Here is a 20230-nt window from a genome sequence, read left to right as displayed (position 1 = left end):
CCTGGACAAGACAGGCGGAGCCCTCCAATACAGCCCACGCAAGGTGTGTGACATCTTCACCGTGTGCTGCATGCTACACAACATGGCAGTGGAGAAGGCCGTGCCACTCTACCTTGATCCTGATGAGCTGGAACATCCGCCCGTTGAGGATGAAGGCCTTGCCCAGGATGCCAGTGACGAGGAGGATGAAGATGATATCCGGAGTCACCTCATCCGCAACTTTTTTGCATAATGGTGAGTCATAGCAGCTTTTCAGTAACAGATGGACTCTAGAGTAGCATGGGTAGCATGCTGTGTATGCAACAGACTGTATGCAACGTCACTTGGATGTGTGTTGTGCAGTGTCACACATGTGCAGTTCTAATGCAATACACATACGTGCTATGTGTGCACTTGGAATGTACAGGTGTTCTACAACATCTGGCTATTCAACAGGACATTGTGATAATGACATTATACAGAACTTGACCCCTTGTGTGCCACTCTCATCCACAGCTCGCCCTGCCTGTTGTCCGTTGGGGTTATCGTGGTCATCCTGCTATTGCTCATTATGATTGCAACGTCAGCCAAATCAACGGAGCATGCATGGACATATGTAGAAGTCAATTTGGGTAAGGACGCATATGAGGCTGTTTAGCGTTGGTATGTTTAGAAACGTGTGGTACATGTTCATGTGCATGTAGTGAGACTATGCATACATGCAACTACATTATGATACTTATTACATGTATGCCCACTCCCATGACAGGATATTCACCCCATCTGACTGTCATCTGTTGTAGTTAGAGACTCTGGTGAATGCATCAATGTGTGTAGACAATGGCACTGCAACATTGCAAATACCTTGGGTTTACATTGTGTCAGAGGTCACAACCACGGACTCTGTGGGGGATTGCAGCCTCACTGTGTGCATTAGATTGTGACTGGATCCTCACCTCCAGCTTGTGGCCTAGTCCAGTTTGATTACCATGAAACTATGTGGTGTGGGTGTGGCCCAGTGTATGTTCCACATGTTAAGACAACTGTCCTGTGAATCAGTTAACATGGATGCATTGCCCCTTGTAGCAGTATATCATGTCACTGTCATGTCGTTACCTCAGTGCAGGTTGAGAATACTGCTACGCCAGCCTTCACAGTGAGTAGCAGTGCTGTTTAGACTCACATGATGCCAAGTATGTTTTGCATGTAAAGTCAAATTGTTGGGATGATGCATATGTGATAAATTGTGTTGCACCAGTGGAGTGCAGTCATTCACATGAATCTCTGGTCCCGTGCTGCATTCCTGTGTAATGGTAAGGTCTCATTATGTGGCTCGGATCAACATCACTAGCACTTTATAGTTCTTCTACTAGCATGTGATGTTTTGCATAGTAGTGCTAACTTGACAGATCAAAAGACTGGCTACAGAGTGCCTCCATTGCATGATGGTCATTAGCTTCCTCTACATATGTGATAGTTACAGCTGTTGTGGCTGAAGTCAAGTTTGCCTACATGGCCCTTATGGGTAACCAATATCAGACAGACATTACAGTTAGGGTAAGTAGCATTTCCATATGTTTCCATTTGTTTGTAAGGTCCACCTCATCTGAGCCAGTGAAAGAGTTTTTTACAACATAGATCTAATTGCATGGTAGCTCAGTTGTGAGCGGTACACATGACTCTAATGGATGACAGACTGTCCTTGGTTTTATGTGTCCGTGTCATAGCATCAGATCTCATGTGATGGCATGATTAATCATCTAAACTTGTCTCCAGTTAGTACACTTCACAGGTGTGAGTGGTACAGTGTATCAAATGAGGTATTTGAAATGTCAGTGACATGAGAATGTTATCCTAATGGTTATATGCCTGTGTTTCAGGTCTCCCTCCCAGCAGTTCCCATCCTCTCCTTCCCTCGCCTGATCACCCTTTTGTGTCTGTCGTTTGTACTCAGACCAAAGGGCTATTTGGAGGTGGAACCCTTTGAGCATCACACCACTCTGAAGAAGAAAGGTATGGCCAGTCCTTGACAGGCTAGTAGGTAATAGTACTGCTGCATTACAGGTGACATCAATAATAGTGTAATTTGGACTTCTTGCCAATGCACATGTATGTTTCATGATGCTCCATGGGCTCACAATGTAAATAATCATGTTGTGCATGACGTCTGACTTCTACGAAATATTGTGCCGCCTTGATGTCAACGCACATGTCCTTCTAATGTGTATCTATACTATTTGTCATTAACTTAGCTTATGCTTGTTATGTGTTTACCTGTAAAGTGACCACACGCATGGGGTTGGGAAAGGCTAGTATACTATGTTGTGTGTGAGGTAGATGGCTTTGTAGCTGCTGTTTAGCTTTGAAAACACTAGCTGTAGTCTACACCTGATGATGCTGTGTGTCCTGTGCCCCACTTGTCCGTAATGGCCCTGATCCAGTGACCTTGGTGATTACTGTGCCATTTAATTGTCAGTGACCCTGAGTGAGGCAGACACTCCAGCCTTCACATACACATGTCACTTTGTGGCTTGCCAATGGCGTTGTGGTATGTGCTTGTTTTGCAAGTTGTCACACCCCTCCTGCCGTCATGTCTTCAGTCATTGCTGCTGCTGCTGCATACACAGCCACCATGCAGCGCACACCATTCAGGAACACTGACACCTACAGGATGACCCTCCTTCCATCCATTTATGTAGCATGCTCCTGCCACCCTACACACAGACAAAACCAGACAATCAGCATCCTGGTATCACAATGCTTCGGACTCAGCCATTGCTGCTGCTATGCCTGTGTGTGCGACACATACTGGCACGACTATGCAGATTCACATGACATTGGGTCTACGTACCACCAGGCCATGTGCCGTGTCCAGCACAGCCCCCCCTTCCACGGCACAATATTGTACTGGGTTACCTTGTTAACACCACTATAGCACTAAAGTGCTTGCTTACAGTCACGTGGCTGTACACAACCTGCTCACACCACTGCAACATGGCTGTCACAGTCAGTCAAGTTGCCACATGGAACACACACCATGAGCATGTCTCTTGGGTGTGGTGTGATTTCCCCGTTGTGGTGTAGGTATTTGTCAGACGTGTGTAGTTGTTCTGTATGCGTAGCTACCATTACAGTAGTATAGTACTTGTAGCTACATAGGGGTAGGTCACCTATTCAGGTGTGCTTGTGTGGAGTGCTACAGCCCATTGCCCACAGTCTGTCCTGCCAGCCTTGTCCTGTGCGCCACACATCACATCCACAGTACTGCATCATGCTGATGATAGCTCACATACCTGAGGACACAGTTGTAGGTACTCCCTACGTGGACCACTACTTTTGTGCCACTGATATGTACACCTCAAAGAGACTCTCCTGGGTCAGCCTGTGATAGAATTTTTGGGATCCATAACCCCCTCCAGCATTTACTGTCCCACGCAGGTGTGTATTTCCATCCATGTATGTAGTTGATAGGAATTTCTGACCAATGTGTGTCCTCACTCAAATTCTGATCGAAGTGTGAGGCTGACTGCTGTTTGTTGTATACCCTTGCATTTTATACATTTGCACACACATATCAGTTTATGCTGTTTCAAAGATAACTCACCAAAAGCGTATGAGGTGTAGAATATTTATTGGGTGATATTGTGCAGGAAACGTGAATAGATGCTGTACAGGAAGGGGTGGAATCCAAAGTTCACTGCTGGAGATGAGATGCCTTACAGTTTGAGTCACCAGAGTCCAGGCCACAGTGCTTGGCAACATTGGGCAGACTGTGACCAGCAAGTCCATGTGGGAGAGTCTCATAGGGGGTGCTGTTGCACCCAGGGGCAATATGCCAGGTCCAGTGTCCTGGGAGATGTCCATGGCCCACTGCCCCTCAACGTCTTCGCCGTGGACGACCCACCTTCCTTGGGGGACCCTCATGTGCAGGCATGGACGGTGCATGGGACGCTACGTCAGAGGGTACCTCCTCCTCCTCCCTCCCTGTGGCTGGTGTTGCACTTTGCCGTGATGTTGCTGGCCTTGTGACACAGGAAGGGGGCCGCATGTTGGCAGCTATCTGACGTAGCATATGGCAAATGTCCCGATGCACCATCAAGAGCTGAGCCTGGTGTGCCTCCACCCGTCCATAATGCTGGTCTTGCCTGGCTATTTGCTCTGCCTGCTGTTATCTGACCTGGTTGAGGGCCTCCGCAAGCTGACTTACCTCCCTGGTGTCCCGCCGGTAAGCCTCCAGGATGTTAGCGAGTTCAGGCATACCGGGTGCAGCAGCTGACTGTCCAGATTCTCGCCTCCGCCTTCCGCCACTCCCACCACCCTGACCCACATGAGCACGGCCTGCGCTAGTGGGCACATCCGCTCGACGGGCCCCCCGATTGATGGCAGGGTGGAGGTCGTCACCAACCTCAGGGGCGCTCGACAAAGGGTGTCCCTCATTTTCAGACTGGCTCTCTTGTGGATCATGGGCAGGGCTCTGACCTGTCTGCTGGGATGTGGTGGGAATGGGTCCGGTGGTTGGCTGAGATGTAGCTGGTTCAGTTGCTGCAGGGGTTTGGGATCCAGAGGTGCCAGGTTGGTTGGGGTCATCCACAGTGCGTTGAGGGATGGCGCTGTTGGTGGGGTCTGGGTCCTTTTGAGCCTGGGACTGGGATCCTTCTCCCCCCTGGTTGGGGGGGAGCGCCACATGTTCCCCTGTGTGTGGGAGAGACAGACACTGTTAAGGCACTATCAAGTGACATCTTATTTACTTATCCATTATCAGCATCACAGTTCCACAAGCTTTACATTGTTGACATTGTTAAGTTGTGTATGTAGTGGTACAAAATTCAAATGTACTCTGGGGTATTTACATTCTTCCTTTGTCTTGACAATGACTGACACAGCCATTGCTGTGTCTTGTGTTGCCGGCACCACACGTGTTAAGCATTGCTCAGTTTCACGCAACATCCAGGATACGGTGTAAATCCTTATGTCTGCGTCATGCATGCACAGAGTTCATTTGCAGCGTGTTGATGTAAGAGACAGAGCATCATTAATTTGCATGTCCTCTACTACTTTGGATGTCTTTTGCTGTCCCGTGCTGGCCAAACAATGCCAACACACCTGGACCTGTAGACACACAGTTATAGATCATGGCTTTTGAACTTGGCACTTCTCAAACACGCATCACCTTGTCGATACCCATGTCCATGTCAGTACTTACGTGCATACACAAAGTTCATGAGATGGGACACGTGCATTGTTTGAGAGGCACAATGGACTAGAGCATCTGCTATGTGCATGTATGAGTAGTATGCATATTCATATGAGTGAGTGTTTTGTTGTGGTACATGACAATTGGGACAGTGTTGCACTCCATTGCCTGTCCCCAGGGGCTGACTTTCTGTATGGGGGTGTATGACAAGGCATGCTATTACTTAGCTTGGGAATTGGAAGCGTCAATCGTTCATGATTTGGCTGTCCCCTGATGTATCATGCTGGCATGATCGTGTTTTTGTGTTGGTGCCCAGGATGTGTGACCTTGTCCTGGTGTTTGTGTTAGCAGTGATCACAGGAGGGACTTGTGCTGCCTACACCTGTGCCCATTGTGTACTACAGAGCATTCCGAGAAGTGTGTCCTAACACAGTACAGTGTGGACTGCAAATGGTGGGTGTGTTGCAGGCACATAGCAGATGACTGCTGGTACTTGTGAGACATCCCTTAACATTCTGATCTATGGTGTTTGTTAGGCCTGTGCAGTGCTTAGGTGCAACTGTGTGTGTGCCCAGGGAGCTGCGGTGAGGTGACAGAGGGAGGAACACTGAGGGATGGATAGAGAGGGAGATGGCGACAGAGGGAGAGGGCGACAGAGGGAGAGGGCAACAGAGGGAGATGGCAACAGAGGGAGAGGGCGACAGAGGGAGATGGCGACAGAGGGAGAGGGCGACAGAGGGAGAGGGCGACAGAGGGAGATGGCAACAGAGGGAGAGGGCGACAGAGGGAGAGGGCGACAGAGGGAGAGGGCGACAGAGGGAGAGGGCGACAGAGGGAGAGGGCGACAGAGGGAGAGGGTGACAGAGGGAGAGGGCGACAGCGGGAGATGGCAACAGCGGGAGATGGCAACAAAGGGAGAGGGCGACAGAGGGAGAGGGCGACAGAGGGAGAGGGCGACAGAGGGAGAGGGCGACAGAGGGAGAGGGCGACAGAGGGAGAGGGCGACGGAGGGAGAAGGCGACAGTGGGAGAGGGCGACAGTGGGAGAGGGCGACAGAGGGAGAGGGCAACAGTGGGAGAGGGCAACAGAGGGAGAGGGCGACAGAGGGAGAGGGCGACAGAGGGAGAGGGCGACAGTGGGAGAGGGTGACAGTAGGAGAGGGCGACAGAGGGAGAGGGCAACAGTGGGAGAGGGCGACAGGGATGGAGACAGGTTGTTTGTGCTTGTTTGCTTGCTACACTGCCTTACTGTGTCACAAAATATCGCATCTCGGGAAGGTGTGTCCACAACATGAAATTGATTAGGAGCTGTGGTCTACTATCTTGTGCGATATTTCCCTATCCCTGTACATTGGGCATGGTGCTTGAGTGAGGCCCTGGGACATATGGGATGAGTGCAGCCTCCTACTCTCCACCTTACACCCTTTGTGGGTTCCACTTGAAACAAACCACTTTTAGATGTGTCCTGCTAGGACTCATGGCCACACACCCCATGCTGCTGGGCACTGTTGTAAGTCCACCCATGTGACATGTATTTTTTGTACACTCACCAGACTCAACGGCTCCTTCTATTCCATGTACTCCCACCGGTGGCAGCAGGGCCATGACTCTCTCCTCCCAGGGATGGTATACAGGAGGTCTGCGGGGACCGCCGCCTCCTGTGTGGTGTGCAGAGACGTAGTCCTGGTCCATTTTCTTCTTGACCATCCTCCGCAGCTCATACCACCTGGACTGACATTCCGCCCTGGTGCGCCGGATGGGTGCAACAACATTGACCCGGTCTACGATCCTCTCCCACAGGCGTGTTTTTTCTGCCAGGGTGGTCTGTCTGACCAATGCGCCAAACAGCTGTGGCTCGACTCTGATGACTTCATCTGTAAGTATCTCATTCTCCGGGTTAGTGAACTTTGGATTCTTGGGTGTGGTCATGGTGTGGGGTGTATGTGATTGAGGGTGTGATGGTGTGTATGGATGAGGGTGTGTGGTTGTGATTGTGAAGGGGGTGGTGTGGGTGTAGATGTGATGGTGTATCTGTGAAGGTATGTGGCTGCAATTGTTGGTGTGCTCTCAGTTTCCTCGCAAGAATGGGTATGTTGCAAAGGATGATGGGTTGTTTGTGTGGACCCTTTTATTGGCCAAAATGTGGGTGTGGCTTAATTTGAATGGGGGGGGTGTGTGTTATATGGGGTGGGTGTTGGTGTTGACCTCTGTTTGGCTGTGACCAGGACAGTGATTCTCAATGGAGTGTACACAGGAGACATGTTCAGTGTTGTTGTGCGACCTGTTTGGTAAGTCCTTGTGCTGCTTTGGGTGTTGGCATTATTTGTGCGTGTCGTACTTGTGCGTGCGGTTGACTTATACGGGCCGTTGGCGGTTGGGGCTGTTCGCGTGGGCTGGTTGGGAGGGTGTGCGTGTCGTACTTGTGCGTGCGGTTGACTTGTACGGGCCATTGGCGGGTGGGGGTGTTCGCATAGGGGGGTGTGCGTGTCGTACTGGTGCGTGCAATCGACTGGTACGAGTCATTGGCGGGTCGGGGGGTTCGCGTAGGGGGGTGTGCGTGTCGTACTTGTGCGTGCGGTTGACTGGTACGGCCGTTGGCGGGTCGGGGGGTTCGCGTAGGGGGGTGTGCGTGTCGTACTTGTGCGTGCGGTTGACTTGTACGGGTCGTTGGCGGTTGGGGCTGTTCGCGTGGGCTGGTTGGGGGGTGTGCGTGTCGTACTTGTGCATGCGGTTGACTGGTACGGCCGTTGGCGGGTTGGGGGGTTCGCGTAGGGGGGTGTGCGTGTCGTACTTGTGCGTACGGGTGACTTGTACGGGCCGTTGGCGGTTGGGGCTGTTCGCGTGGGCTGGTTGGGGGGGAGTGCGTGTCGTACTTGTGCGTGCGATCGACTGGTACGAGGTGTTGGCGGGTGGGGGTGTTCGCGTAGGGGGATGTGCGTGTCGTACTTGTGCGTGCGGTTGACTAGTACGGGCCGTTGGCGGTTGGGGCTGTTCGCGTGGGCTGGTTGGGGGGGTGTGTGTGTCGTACTTGTGCGTGCTGTTGACTGGTACGGCCGTTGGCGGGTTGGGGGGTTCGCGTAGGGGGTGTGCGTGTCGTACTTGTGCGTGCGGTTGACTTGTACGGGCTGTTGACGGTTGGGGCTGTTCGCGTGGGCTGGTTGGGGGGGTGTGCGTGTCGTACTTGTGCGTGCGGTTGACTGGTACGGCCGTTGGCGGGTCGGAGGTTCGCGTAGGGGGGTGTGCATGTCGTACTTGTGCGTGCGGTTGACTTGTACGGGCCGTTGGCGGTTGGGGCTGTTCGCGTGGGCTGGTTGGGGGGGTGTGCGTGTCGTACTTGTGCGTGCGATCGACTGGTACGAGTCGTTGACGGGTGGGGGTGTTCGCGTAGGGGGGTGTGCGTGTCGTACTTGTGCGTGCGGTTGACTAGTACGGGCCGTTGGCGGTTGGGGCTGTTCGTGTGGGCTGGTTGGGGGGGTGTGCGTGTCGTACTTGTGCGTGCGGTTGACTGGTACGGCCGTTGGCGGGTCGGGGGGTTCGCGTAGGGGGGTGTGCGTGTCGTACTTGTGCGTGCGGTTGACTTGTACGGGCCGTTGGCGGTTGGGGCTGTTCGCGTGGGCTGGTTGGGGGGGTGTGCGTTTCGTACTTGTGCATGCGGTTGACTGGTACGGCCGTTGGCGGGTCGGGGGGTTCGCGTAGGGGGGTGTGCGTGTCGTACTTGTGCGTGCGGTTGACTGGTACGGCCGTTGGCGGGTCAGGGGGTTCGCATAGGGGGGTGTGCGTGTCGTACTTGTGCGTGCGGTTGACTTGTACGGGCCGTTGGCGGTTGGGGCTGTTCGCGTGGGCTGGTTGGGGGGGTGTGCGTTTTGTTCTTGTGCGTGCGGTTGACTGGTACAGCCGTTGGCGGGTCGGGGGGTTCGCGTAGGGGTGTGTGCGTGTCGTACTTGTGCGTGCGGTTGACTGGTACGGCCGTTGGCGGGTCAGGGGGTTCGCATAGGGGGGTGTGCGTGTCGTACTTGTGCGTGCGGTTGACTTGTACGGGCCGTTGGCGGTTGGGGCTGTTCGCGTGGGCTGGTTGGGGGGGTGTGCGTGTCGTACTTGTGCGTGCGGTTGACTGGTACGGCCGTTGGCGGGTTGGGGGTTCGCGTAGTGGGGTGTGTGTGTCGTACTTGTGCGTGCGGTTGACTTGTATGGGCCGTTGGCGGTTGGGGCTGTTCGCGTGGGCTGGTCGGGGGGGTGTGCGTGTCATACTTGCGCGTGCGGTTGACTGGTACGGCCGTTGGCGGGTCGGGGGGTTCACGTAGGGGGGTGTGCGTGTCGTACTTGTGCGTGCGGTTGACTGGTACGAGTCATTGGCGGGTCGGGGGGTTCGCGTAGGGGGGTGTGCGTGTCATACTTGTGCGTGCGGTTGACTGATACGGCCGTTGGCGGGTCGGGGGGTTCGCGTAGGGGGGTGTGCGTGTCGTACTTGTGCGTGCGGTTGACTTGTACGGGCCGTTGGCGGTTGGGGCTGTTCGCGTGGGCTGGTTGTGGGGGTGTGCGTGTCGTACTTGTGCGTGTGATCGACTGGTACAAGTCGTTGGCGGTTGGGGCTGTTCGCGTGGGCTGGTTGGGGGGGTGTGCGTGTCGTACTTGTGCGTGCGGTTGACTGGTATGGCCGTTGGCGGGTGGGGGGGTTCACGTAGGGGGGTGAGCGTGTCGTACTTGTGCTTGTGCTTGTGCGAGGGGTACACGTGTGGTATGGTTTGACGCTGCTTGATGCGACCCGATATTTGCCGTACGAATCATTGTTTATATCCGAATACTTTGTCCCGTCCGAATCGCTGTCAGGCTTCTCGTACCGGATCGTACTTGTGTGTTAGTACGGGCAGTTTACGAATCGTACGGTAGGATTCCCGATGCATGTTCGTACGGATCATCGACTGTGAATCGGACGGTTAGATGATATTCGTACGGAAATAGACGGGAACGGATCGGAATTCGCAGGTCGGACGTAAAGTTCCCATTCGTACGGATTCGGATACGAATGCGATTCGTACGGCGGATTATTTTACGGGATCGGAATCGGCCCCCAAATAGGGAGCAAAATAAACCTAACAACTTCTACCTCTACAAACCACCAACAAATTTACATTTAAAATGAAACTTAAATTTTTTGTCATCCAACAGAAAAGAAAGCACCTGCTCCACATTAGAACACCCCCATGGAAAAGCTTCAAAACCGTGTGAAACTTCTAAACAGAACATACATGTAAGTATGCAAACTAGAAGTAGTTGCATATTTTTATATGTAAATAAAAAATGTAAAAACTTTAAAATATTCTATATATTTATACTATTACAGTACTTTCATATGCAATGACAGAAGCTGCAAAGTATATCACCTTAAAGAAAGGAAAGCAGTTACTAAGCGGCATATTACCAAGCAATAGCGATATTTATCGCTATTGCTTGGTTAGAGACAAAAATTTAACGCTGAGCTGCGGCGATTTTTATCGCAGATAAACCTTGGTATTACCAAGGTTTATCGCAAATGCGATAAAAATCGGCCGCAATGCATGAATATCGCTGAAAAGTCAGCGATATTCATGCATTACCGAGCTAATGCTCTTAGCCATGTTATCCACCTCCCTTTGGATAACATGGCTAAGAACTGCTCAGGGCAGGTGTTAGCTTTTGGAGATATTCGCGCTTAGCGCGAATATCTCCAAAAGTTGGTAATAGGAGATAGCGATGTTAGCGACTGTTTCCAGTCGCTAACATCTTGGCACGCCCACTTTGCATATCATTAGTGATAAATATCACTGACATGCAAAGTGGGGCCCAAGATGGTCGCTATCTCCTACTAGCTGTCGCTAACTGGTGTTAGCGACAGCTAGGTAATAGGGAGATAATTTTATCTCTGCTTTCTTGGCTTTTAAACCCAAAAAAGCGGAGATAAACCCCCTTGATAATATGCCCCCTAATCACTTGGGCTACACCTAGAGCTGTTAAAGTGCATCAACAGAAACTATAAACTGGAAATGAACTAAATATTATACAAATGCATGCAATGAAAGGGCAATTACAAAAAATGATGTTGTAATTCATGCAAGAGAGAACAACCATGCCCCAAATGTAGCAGAAATATAAGTATGGTAGATATTGTAAGATATGTAAGAGAGGCAATCACTATTTACCAGAAACCCACAGGCAAAATCCTTAAAGATATAGGGCCTTATTTATGAGGCCGTACGTCACTTTTACGCCACCGGTGCATCACTTTTTGTGATGCACCAGCAGCTTAAAAAATGGGCTTTGTTGTACCATATTTACAAAGTGACGCATCTAGGTAGTTACGTCACTTTGTAAACCCCTGCGCCACATTATACCTGCGCCAGGTATAATGTATGCAGGGAGGGCGATCTGATGCAAGAAAGGGTCATAGAAGTGACGCAGTGAATTCTATAAGATTTCACTGCGCCACTTCCCATGTGAAAGGACACATTGCTGTAGTTGCGTCACTTTTGTGACACACTCCAGCAATCCGTCACTTTTGCATCATACAGATACATCAGAAATACTGACGTATCTGTAACTCCTTGCGACATGATGCGTCATACAGTAATACAGTAATTATGACGCATCAATCATGTCGCAAGGAGGGCGCACTGAGAAGTGACGCATCGCTGCTTTCACGCAGCGATGCGTCACTTCTCATAAATGAGGCCCATACTACCTAAAGTCTATGAACACATCACACGCCAACTACCACCTACCCCTACTTTAAAATGTTCATTTGAATGGACTAAAAATGCCAACAGTGACACTCTAACTAGCCCTAGAAGACACCAAGACATACATATACCTGAACATTTAAAAATGACACATAATGAGGGACATTTCCGTTTACATGTCAACCTAACGAAAAACAAATCCTAATATTCTCTACAGCAGATAACTTTCTAAAGCGTAGCTCACATGAAAGCTCGATGATAGATGGGACCCTAAAAATGTGTCCCAAAAAATAATATTCATAGACTTTGAGCAAACCTTTCTAAAGATTTACCCTCATACAGCCATACAAGGCTGTTACTTTGATTTCAAAGTATATAGCAGCACCTCCAAAAATCGGCACTAAGTCTAAAATATTCTACAAACAGCCAATCTGCCTCTAAAAAAAAAAATGATAGCGCTAGCCTATGTCCCTGTCACAAATATAGACAACATTTATAATTTACTAAAAGAAAGTCTTTTCTACCAACAACATGAAGACAAAATTAGCAGCCTAATAGACTATTTAGAAGGCACTTGGATTGGCGGAACAGTTTGGTGGATGGGCATCAAAACCAACTACAGCCTTCCAAACGTTTTGCAGCTTGAAGGGAAACACCATGTTGTTGGTTCCTTTAAAGGTACAGAGATGACCATTAAACTGCAGTTGTCTAAATGTCATGGACTGAGTACTGTCTGGATGGGGGAAATTGTGTGTTTTGCTATACTGACTGCTAATATTCCATCCATCAAAGTATAACTCAAGCCCTAACTCATGCAATATAATTCACTCACAGATTGCCAAGCCAGTGCTTTTAATTTAGCAAGAAAGTATACTTTAGTCTAGCACTACACATTACTACACAAATAGATCCTGGGGATGCAAGAGCTCAACTGCTAATGACTACAGAAATAATATAAGAAATATGAGAAATCTGAACAGGTGAATGCTCACTGAGGTTTAAAGAGTAATGCGCTTTGTGATCAGTGACTTGAATGCCAATCTCTGTATCCTTTCTAAGCATGGGCGGATTTTGCGAATTGGCAATCCGCGAAATTGCGTATTTACGGATTCGCAATCCGCAAAATCCGCGAACTCTCGCGAATTTTGCAGATTCTTTTTTTTTTGTGTTCGCAAGTGTTTCTGCCATTTCGCAAGGGTTTTTTACCAGTTCGCAAACGCGAACTTACTTGTCGGGTAGCAACGGTCGCGACCATGTTGTTTCTACGTCTGGTTCATCACAGCACCCTCTGTTTCACCACTGCCACCCTCTGTTTCACCACTGCCACCCTCTGGCTCACCCATGCCACCCTCTGGCTCACCCATGCCACCCTCTGGTTCATCACTGTAGATTATGGGTGGAAAAGCACACATGCACTGCCTAAACTGACATGAATTAATTTGGGGCTGATTAATGTGTCACTGAATTTGAACTTCCAGTCTGGCACCTGCTTCCTTATCTGTAATTGCTTTCTGTTGCAGTGTAATTTTTTTTAACAGGACCTTTGTGGCATACTGGTAGCTATTCTCTGAGCCTGTTGTGAGGGTCAGAGCAGGGTCATAGAATAGTTGCAAGTAGGCAACTGAACTCTGGAGGGGCCCCTCAGGAAGCACTACAGGGAATGGTTACTAATGATAAGATTGAACTTTTGCACCTGCTGAGTGCTTACAGTTGTGCAAAAATCGTTTTTCTGCACAATATATTTCATTTAATGTTCTGAAAAAGTTCCAAAATTGTAGTTGCAGCAACTGTAATGCCCCAAACAAACTTACTTGTGAAATTTCTAATCCAAAAGTGATCCAAAGAAAGTCAAAAAGGCCTCAAATCCAAATATCCAGCAGCATCCACAAAAAGTAATCCTTCCAGGTCAAGATCCAAATCAAAGTGACCAGGACATGAACAAAGCACTGGGAGGAGCCTGCTGGTCAGGAACAGGAAGTTGGAGACTGTGGGGCACTTCCTTCCTCCCACCCCCCCAAAATGGACTCCTTGCAAAATAAAGTGCAGGCAAATGTCAACCTGAGGAGTTATTCTGATAAAAAATCATTTTCAGAAGGTTTATGCTGACTGCTGTTGGATTTCTTGTGCGAAATTGCAAATTTTGCAATTTCGCAATTGTGAGATTGTCGCTGCCCACCGCATCTACGTGTTCGCAAGTGTTTACTCCCGCGATGCGTGATCACGGGCCTTTATGACTTACTCGCGTTGCCAAACTCTCGCTGTGCAAGGTGGCAAGCCGTGATGACGTAATAGCGGTCGACAAACTCCCGCGGGATCCCGCAGCAAGATCCAAAATGGTGCAGCACACGCAAACATGGAGAAAAACAACTCTTCAAACGCTGAATGACGGTAAGTGAACGCTGCGCGCCGCAAAATTGTATAGTATTCTATTTGGCAAGTGCGACCAAGCAAAAAATCCGCTTCACGCGGATTTGCGAATTTTCGGCAAGTTCGCGAGAGTTCGCGGATTGCGAATTTGCCGAAAATCCCCAAAATCCCCGAGCGGAACGGATTTTACGCCCATGCTTAATCCTTTCATTGTTGCACTGGCTGCTGGAATAGTCCAAATAAAGTTCAATGACTCCTATTCGGGTGCTTGCACATCAGAAGATCACGCCTATATTGGCACAATGCAGAGGCGCTTCAGTTCTGGAAGAACAGCTGACATCATGTGTGATCACAGCACCGCATTACTCAGCCTCACTTCCTCACAGGTGGCTTTCAACTTCCAATGGTTTAACATGGGTAACAGTTAGACCGGAGGATGGTTGCAGTTCTTGTAGTCGGATTCTTAATACCAGACATCCCCTAATCACAAACAAAAGTACTATCCATCTACAGAGCTTAGGATAAAGATAAGGAGGAGTTTGTAGGGTGACTACTGATGTCCTTGAACCTGAACTCGAGGATTACTGGAGGCACATCAATAGGGGTAGATAAAAGATCAGGGAATGCTTTTATTGGCAGTGGGGCACAGTACAGTCCACAGCAACAACTAGAGATTTGTGGTATAGTTTCCTTCTGCAGAGCTCGCCTGAACTTGTCAAAACATGAATGGGACCATGCAGTCAGGGCACAGTCGATGCTGTCTATATCACTGATAGCTCCGTGTTCATGGAAGAAGACTGGCAAAATCTCATGGTCCTCTGGGAGGCAGCATATGACATGCACCTAATTGCCAGTTTTCGATTAAGCTAATACAGTCAGTTTGATTCTCCGTGTAGTTAATTCTTCCGGAAGCTATTCATGACATCTCAACTAGATAGACTCCTCCTGTACAGATAAGTCTAGAATCTATATATTAGCAGGTAGGGAAGACTCTTTTGAAAGTAGACCATCAACCCTTCTAGAAGACCATGGAAGACTTGTTCAGGTGATGACCCTTCACCTGACTAGGAAATGGAATGGCAATAATGTCATTGGCCATATCACATAAAGTGAATAATGCAACTGTTGGTTTAAAACGCAATCTTTGCCACAGTTTCATACTGAGTGGTGCCTCAGATAGTTGAGGAGCTGGAGAAAAGCTACGTTACCATCCTAAACTGTGGAAAATGGCTTATTGTCACAGGACCTTTAAAGGTTTATGCAGCTTTGAGATGGAAATGTAGCAGCATTTGTTGACGTAGTTAAAATGTACAAAAGAAAATCACACAAACAAAGCAACATAATAATGCAATTAAAACTAAACACAGAACAACACAACAACAGTCAAAGCACAACCCAACAACCCCAGTACAATGCAACAACATCACATTAACATAATGATGCACAAAAATACAATAACACAAATTAGCAACAGAACACATTACCACCACAAGAAAACACCACACACTAATTATGAACAAAAAATCCTGCCAAACATTACCACCTTCAGACACCTGCTTATATAACACAATGGTGAAAGATGTTTGCAGCAAGCATCATTTTAACTTGCCACAAGGAACAGAATAGCAATGTCAAAAATGTTTTGTGATCCAGAACCAGCTCTGCTACTCAGAGGCTTCTCCAAAGCCTTGTGAGAAGTTGGCTACACTAGTCAGTGAAATGTCCAGGAACACAGGTCTCCAGTTTCAATGGATTCTCTTATATAGTCTTACAGCAAGAGTTTGCGTTCCCAATGAGTGTAGCCCTGGGACTGGCTTAAGGCCTTTCTGCCACTTTGGGTATCTGTTCTCTGATAAGCCAGTCACATTCACTGTCTACATGTGATGGTGGTTAGAAGGCTGTACTACTGGAAATCGACATGGGGCCCAAACCAAGGGCACGATAGAGAAGGTACCTCACACCCATCAACAATCAGCCTCTCAAAGGGGAAAAAGGGCAGACCCTGTCATAAGGTTAAACTTGCACTTCTAAATAAGGAGTTAACTGTCTCAGACATCTAAAATAAATAGCTGTCTCCATTACTGCCACATCCTGGAGTCTGATAATTTACAAAGACGTCCATAATGCTAACTATACACAATACTAATCCGGTTGGCTACCTCTAACCTTAGGCAGCCTGTTTTCACTAGAAATCACCCAAGATGGATTCCACTCAGCTCATAAGCAATTACAACCCACAGTTCATCATATTATGCACACCAGGTCTACTCGAATGCATTCCATCCATGCATACATGGGGTAGCAAAAGAGACTGGTGCATAGTACTGGTACATTTTAACTAGTGATGACTATGAGCTGTCCTTCCTATGGTAACACAGACAGACACATTATGTTACTCCCACCACTGCCAGTCTTGTGTAATCATTTGCAGAGATAATGCTCATGCTCACTAGCAAGAGCACATAGGGTGCACCCCATCAAACCTCAAAGCCTGATCTGGGTCACAAACTCAAAACTAAAGTGGTACTCAGTCAAAAAATATAATAGTATTCTGTGCTGAGGCTAAACATGCAAAAAAACACCAGAAACTCACTCTTGGGTACATTAAGGTTGGTGTACACGCATGTATCATATTGCAGAGTTCCTTCTGAATCTGAAACCTAACTTTCATACGTAAATGTAAATGTCATGGTACTTATAGAGCGCACTGTCACCAGACAGTCACCTTGCGGTGTTGCCTATTTGGCTTCCTGGCGCTGATACTCATACCGCTGTGGAACCCCTCCTGGCTTTCCCTGTGAAGTGTCCACTCCTGGGCACCCCCAGGGTGAAGCCAGGCATCCTTAGCGCTGTTGGGGCCGGTGTGGAGGCTAAGCAAGCTATTGCCCAGAGTTGCAGCATGAGGCCCGTGATTAGAATAGGCACCGAGGCGAGAATTAACAGGTCCAAGGAAATTGAGCCCGAGACCCTGCCGAGGTGGGAATCGAACCCTCATCCCTGGCCAGAACTCTGCATCAGGGTCTGCCGCTCTAACCATTGAGCCACACTCCTCCACACTTACCCTACCATTACTATCTATCATACCTACTATACCTAACACACCTAACCATACTTAGCCTACCTACCACATCTAAATTACCTCATCCAACCAACCTCCACCACTGTGGAGTATATATTTATTATGCCTCCTCTGTAGTGGTGCTTTTGCGAAAAATGTATGCTTGATTGTGGATTTTTTTTCACCTACTTAAACCCCTCTACATTTTTGGGTTTTGGACCACCTGGTTTTTGGATCTCTACTGCGAGAGAGCTTCACTATCCGTAACCTTTGATTACCACCAGTGTTCACCTTTTAAAATAATGTATGATGCTGCATACCTGGGGCAAGATTCTCTGCGCTCGTTACATGTGAACACGTGCACACACATGCAGGCTAAGGAGGAATACTGGCTGACGCAGCCATGCATAAGCAAACATATAACATGTCATAGATGTACCTGCAAATAACATGATTATAGCCTGTGCCGGCTTTAAAATGTTATTGGACAGTGCAGTATGGTGAGACTGTAGTGCTTCATTGTTAATCTTTAGTTGTTTACTGTATTCATACCGGAGGCGTATGCTGTGCCAAAATATTAACTTTGCATTGCCTCAACAAAGTGAAATGATAAATACATCTTTTTATATGCTAAACAAAGTCCTGAGTGCAAATATATTATTACTTTGGCCATAATTGCACTCTTTCATGTTCTTTGTGTTTTTATGTGTTGTCCAGAGTCAGTCCTTGATTACTCTGCTGACCAACAGGTAGATCAATGTCTCCTTCGGACAACACATCTGTTTGAGGGGATAGCCTTCTCCTGGCACAAGAAGAAGCTGTGAGGAATTTGCATGAGCTAATTGGTGGGACGCCTTTTCAAACCGACTTGCTGCCTGTAAGGAGTGTTCCTGGGTGACTTGCCTTCACTCCTCGCGGTACCCGCTTCGCGGGTCCCGCATCGTCTGTCACCGTTTGCTGTGGGCGAGGGCAAGGACAGCGGGGCTGCGAGCTATTAAACCGGGACTTGCTTTCCCAGGAGTCCCGGTAATTCAGCGCCTGAACCACCTGGCGTGCTCTCCCCAACTGCCCCGCCCAACTGGACTCCACCTCGTAAAAGCACCTGGGCTTTTGACACTGCGTGGGACGCCTTTTCAAACCGACTTGCTGCCTGTAAGGAGTGTTCCTGGGTGACTTGCCTTCACTCCTCGCGGTATCCGCTTTGCGTGTCCCGCATCGTCTGTCACCGTTTGCTGTGGGCGAGGCAAGGACAGCGGGGCTGCGAGCTATTAAACCGGGACTCGCTTTCCCAGGAGTCCCGGTAATTCAGCGCCTGAACCACCTGGCGTGCTCTCCCCAACTGCCCCGCCCAACTGGACTCCACCTCGTAAAAGCACCTGGGCTTTTGACACTGCGTGGGACGCCTTTTCAAACCGACTTGCTGCCTGTAAGGAGTGTTCCTGGGTGACTTGCCTTCACTCCTCGCGGTACTCGCTTCGCGGGTCCCGCATCGTCTGTCACCGTTTGCTGTGGGCGAGGGCAAGGACAGCGGGGCTGCGAGCTATTAAACCGGGACTCACTTTCCCAGGAGTCCCGGTAATTCAGCGCCTGAACCACCTGGCGTGCTCTCCCCAACTGCCCCGCCCAACTGGACTCCACCTCATACAACTGGCCCCTTATTAACAAGTTACTGTCACCGCGGCGCGGTAGCGCGCGGGAGCGCCCGGGGCTAAGCCCGGGCAAAGGGCGGGCCCTCTGTGGCCCTCAGAGGCCCGAGGAGACTGGACTGGGCATAACCCCCTGGCCCTAAGTTATTATTGTGCCAAGGTTTGTTTGATTGATTATATTTAGTGTTTATTGCTGCTACTTGCCATTATCCCAGTCTAGCTTTGGTTTAGTTATGGCGGACAAGCAAGGGGGTTTGTTAAATAGAACTTTGGACAACTATTTTTCGAAACCTGCTGTTAACATCACCGAGGGAAGTACCCTAGAAGAGCGACGAGCGGAACGTCGGCGTTCCGTAGAAAGCATGAAGAACAGGCAAGCGAACGTTCTATCTCTACCTTTACCTTCTCCTGTAGAGGGCAGCCAGTATGTGAATGTTAATGACAGTGTTCTTTTGATGGAAAGCCAATTAATAGTTTCAAAAGACAACTTTCATATACATAACACTTGTTCCGTAATGACTATGAGTGGTCCTCTGTCAACTAGTTACACTAGTACCCCTAAAATAACGAAGTTACCGACTGCCTCTGCCTCTATTCCAGTTAAAACAATACGCCAAAGGGGGAAGAAAGCAATGCCTTTGTTCAAAATACATGGCCCACCCCCATATAAAAAACGGCGGAAAACGGGGGAAACACAACAAGTAAAGTTGAGCCATTTAGATTTTGGAAAAAAGCCAAAAATCTCCGCTGAAAATGCAAAGGAGAAAACAGCTATAACAGAAGGAACTAATATTTTACCTCTTCCCTCCCCGAGTGTGTTGATCGATAATGAGGACAGTTTAGAGACTAGTGCGGTTGACAATGTGCCCCAAGCAGATCAGGAACTAGTTACATTGCACAGCATAGAGAGTTTAATTAGAAACTACTCAGCTCAAATCCTAGAGAGACTGAGCAAAGTAGAGGATAGACTAGGAAAAATTGAACGAGATTTGGGAAGTAGGGGAGCAGGTAGTAAACAAGCTGCAAGCAATGTCCCCCAAAAATCTGTACTGCTAACCCAAGCTATTGTAACTGCCCCGAAACTTGCTCCAAACACCAACGTATTAATTCCAAAAAACTCTGAAAACAAGCCTATCAAACAACTTAATCCACCCCCAAAGCTACCCCAAGATAAACCCGATGGGATTCTGGCTATTCCAGCCACTAAATCAAATGAGGGCATAGCGAGCCTACCATCGGGGAGACTGACAAGGGAGGTGGATGGTACCAGGAAT

Source organism: Lissotriton helveticus, chromosome 3_1, assembly GCF_964261635.1.
Source record: "Lissotriton helveticus chromosome 3_1, aLisHel1.1, whole genome shotgun sequence".
Taxonomy (NCBI): domain Eukaryota; kingdom Metazoa; phylum Chordata; class Amphibia; order Caudata; family Salamandridae; genus Lissotriton; species Lissotriton helveticus.
Note: the sequence above shows the minus strand (reverse complement) of the source record.